The following is a 4,082-nucleotide window of genomic DNA, read 5'->3' on the forward strand; positions in this document are numbered from 1 at the left end:
CTGTATTAAGGTGACAAATACAGGGTCAATTGCTTAAAAGAAATATTGAATAAACAGCCTTATTCAAAAAGAATACAATTCAAAGCATTCTAGCAACTACACACATGTAAATACAAAATAAAAAAACATATAAATCACTGTCTTATCTTTTTTGTACTTACAACTGGGAAACAGAAGATTAGAAAGCAGGAAACAGAAAAATCCTTCCCATAGCCGAGAGGGACAGATTCAAGACCAGAACAAAGGACTCACACACAAACTTCCCTCCACCCAGATTTGAAAAAGTCTTGTTTCCTGATTGGTCCTCTGGTCAGGTGTTTCAGGTTACTTCTTTTCAGGTGAAAGAGACATTAACCTTAGCTATTTGTTTATAACACCATCACCTACAGTCTTCAGCTTAAACCTCTCCAATGCATCATTAGTGATCTACAGCCCACCCTGGACAATGATCCCTCACTTTCACAGGCCTTGGGAGGCAAGCCAGTCCTCACCCACAGACAACCCACCAACCTTAAGCATATTCTCACCAGCAACCACACACAGCACCATAGTAACTCTAACTCAGGAATCAATCCATGCAACAAACCTTGATGCCAACTCTGCCCCCAAATCTACACCAGTGACACCATTAAAGGACCTAAACAGATCAGCTACAAGATCACCGGTTCATTCACCTGCACGTCCACCAATGTTATATACACTATCATGTGCCAGCAATGTCCCTCTACTATGTACATCGGCCAAACTGGACAGTCCTGATGTAAAAGGACAAATGAACACAAATCAGATATTAGGAATGGCAATATACAAAAATCTGTAGGAGAACACTTCAACCTCCCTGGCTACACAATAGCAGATTTAAAGATAGCCATCCTACAGCAAAAAAACTTCAGGACCAGACTTCAAAGAGAAACTGCTGAGTTTCAGTTTATTTGCAAATTTGACACGATCAGCTCAGGATTAAACAAAGACTGTGAATGGCTAGCCAACTACAAAAGCAGTTCTCCTCCCTTGGTGTTCACGGCTCAACTGCTAGAAAAGGGCCTCATCCTCCCTGATTGAACTAACCTCGTTATCTCTAGAGTGATTCTTGCCTGCATATTTATAACTGCCTCTGGAAATTTCCATTACATGCATCTGACGAAGTGGGTATTCACCCATGAAAGCTTATGCTCCAATACATCTGTTAGTCTATAAGGTGCCACAGGACTCTTTGCTGCTTTTTATAGATGATCACAATGGTCCCTTCTGGCCTTAGACTCTGTGAATTTTGAAGGAGTTATTGCTTCAGCATTTGCTATTGCTTCTTATTTGAGTACTTGTTGGTACACTTGTGTGTCAAGGCACTCTGATGCACCAAGAACTCTCATGTTCACAGTCTGCTCTTCATGGCTACACCTGCTAGGATTGCATGCAGTTGTGTGTCTACTTTTACATGAGCATTTAGTGTGAATGCCCGTTAGACATGCAAACTACTAGTTAAACAATAACCAAAAGTAATGGAAATAAAGGAAATCTCACAAGCAAACCTGTTCTTAAGAGATTTGCAGACCAATTCTACAAATATCAGAGGTGTTGATATTTTATAATGTTTGCTAATACATCATATTTGCACAGCATCTAGCACAATGGGGCTAACCTTTAGCCACAATATAAATGTTAAGTAATAATGATATCAATCTAAAATGTGATTGCTTTGCAAAATTAATCCTTTGAACTTCTTGATAGGTTGGGCCAATTTCTCAACTTGTGTAAATCATTGACAATTTACACTATCTGAGTATCTGTCCTGTTATATTCAAACAAGGAGATGACAATTACTTAGCAGTATATACACAAATATGCACTTTGTTTACATAGGGGAGAACATTAAATGGAACAAATTATCCAATATCCATGTAGCAGGGTGGATCCCTGCTCCAGCCCGGAAGGGGTTAAAACAGCCCTGGATAACGGCTGGGGCTGGAGAAAGCAGCCTTTTAGGCTGGACTGATTGGGGAAGTGGCAGCAGCTGGGGCCACGCCCCAAACTGAGCAACAGGCCCTTATATAAGGTCAGAGAAGCCAGGAGCTCAGACAGTCTTCCTCTCGTTGTAGAGGGAGAAGGGCCTGGCTGTATAGAACTGACAAGGTACCTAGAGTAAAGCAGGGCTGGGGAAAGGCAGTAGAGCTGGGAAGCTCCTGTCTGGAAAGCCCCAGGCTGTGGCCTAGAATTAGGCCAGGAGGTACTGGGGTTGTAGGGTGCAACCCAGGGGTAGGCCAAGGCAGCAGGTCCAAACCGCTTTGCTGCTGATGAGTGGCTGATACTGCAGTCTGCCCCAGGGTGTGAGGCTAGACAATGACTGGCAGTAGCCTACACTGAGGCAAAGTGGGCATAGAGGATGGGGGGTTCCTGGGGAGGGGAAAACCCTAAGGAAAAGGGGTTGCTGCTAGGGGGCAGAACCCCATGTAAAAGGGGCACTGGGGTCCAGGGAGGGACACAGGGCCTGTAGCAGGAAACAGGGCAGATCAGTGGCCTGCAGAGGGTGCTCCTGGGTTGAAGAGCTAATTCCTGAGGATGACCAGCAGGAGGTGCTGCGGCAGTGAGTCCACCCGTTTACAATCCAACATTATACACACAGAATATGCCTGTGTTCAAAATTTCTTGTTTGGTCATCCATATGAATATTTTGTGGGTACAATTTTGACACTCGTGTTGGACAATCTGGGCATACATAATAACACTATAATAATAATACACCTTATCCTTACATAATACCTTTAATTGCAAAGTGCATCAACAAAAGCCAGATATGTGAGTCTTTCAACATGTCTATGAAGCACTATTGTACGTACAGCACAGAAAGATTAAATGACTTCATGTAGACCACGCACACAGCTCTCTGATACAGCCTAAAAGTCTTGGCTTCCAGTCCCATGAAGTGACCACTGGATCACACTTCCTGGCTACAAATTCATGTAGCGAAATACTGCAAACTAGTGTACTAGCAAACTCAGTAAGTGATAATGTATGGTGTATAAACTAATAAACTCTTTTGAAAGTGTTTCCATTCCCCTTGTCCTGTGAACATTACACATCCTGTTTATGACATCACAAAATACTTTGAGGGGCTTTGTCTTACAGAGTGCCCCAAATTTCCTATTCTTCGCAACTCGTTCAGCCTGACATTGAATGTGCTCCAATCCCTAACCCCCTGCTGGCTGCTAGCCACTGGCTGTTGCTGCTGTTACATTCTTCATGGCCTCAGTATTGTGCCCTCAGCTTTGCTGCATGAGTGGCTGAACCATTCTGTGCCTAAATAATTCCAATTTATATGCTATTAAATCTGAAACAGATGGTTCCCTGGCCCTCTTTCACTCTTAGTCATTCTGTTTCTGTAGTTTCTCAGAGGCAGACATTCAGGTAACTGACCTATTTGTTAGTTATAAGCTTTATTGATCCTTGCTTTGGAACTTGTAGGTGTATGAGAGAGAGAGGGAGAGAGAAAGCTAGAGCAAGAGAGTGAGCAAGAAGGAGCAGGGCTTTGAGTGTCTGATACACTCCACAATGAATGAACTAAACACTTCCCTTTTATGCTGCTGCTTGCATGCCCTGTAAGCCCACTAGCATAGCTCAGTGAGAAACCACTCTTTAATGTAATTCCCATGGATTATTCTGAGCACTCACTTTGTATGTTGTCTGAGTTACCAGGTCACTACCTTATACCCAGTCATTGCCTATGTAAATTGTATTGCTGGTTGCTTGAATACTGATACCTCCCGTTATCACCATAAAATAGTATTAGGAAATCAAGATGAATTTAATCAAATGAGGGTAGGGAAAGAGAAAAGGTAGGAAGTACTGAGAAAAAAAGAGGTTTGTCTTTTGCCTCTTTGTTGTATAGCAGCTGTGGGTATGACACAATATCTTAACCACCTACATTAAAAAGATGCCACCCAATCATTGTGTGTTCTGTGCAAAACTCCACCCCTCTCATTTTGGCTAGGAAGAGACTTAGAGACTGCCCTTTCTGGATCATACAGACTGTAATATATAAAAGCTGTTAGTAGCTCCTGTAGCCAGCAGCTTCAAAACTAGCAAAG

The sequence above is a fragment of the Gopherus flavomarginatus genome, chromosome 2, assembly GCF_025201925.1.
Source record: "Gopherus flavomarginatus isolate rGopFla2 chromosome 2, rGopFla2.mat.asm, whole genome shotgun sequence".
In the NCBI taxonomy this organism is placed as follows: Eukaryota; Metazoa; Chordata; order Testudines; family Testudinidae; genus Gopherus; species Gopherus flavomarginatus.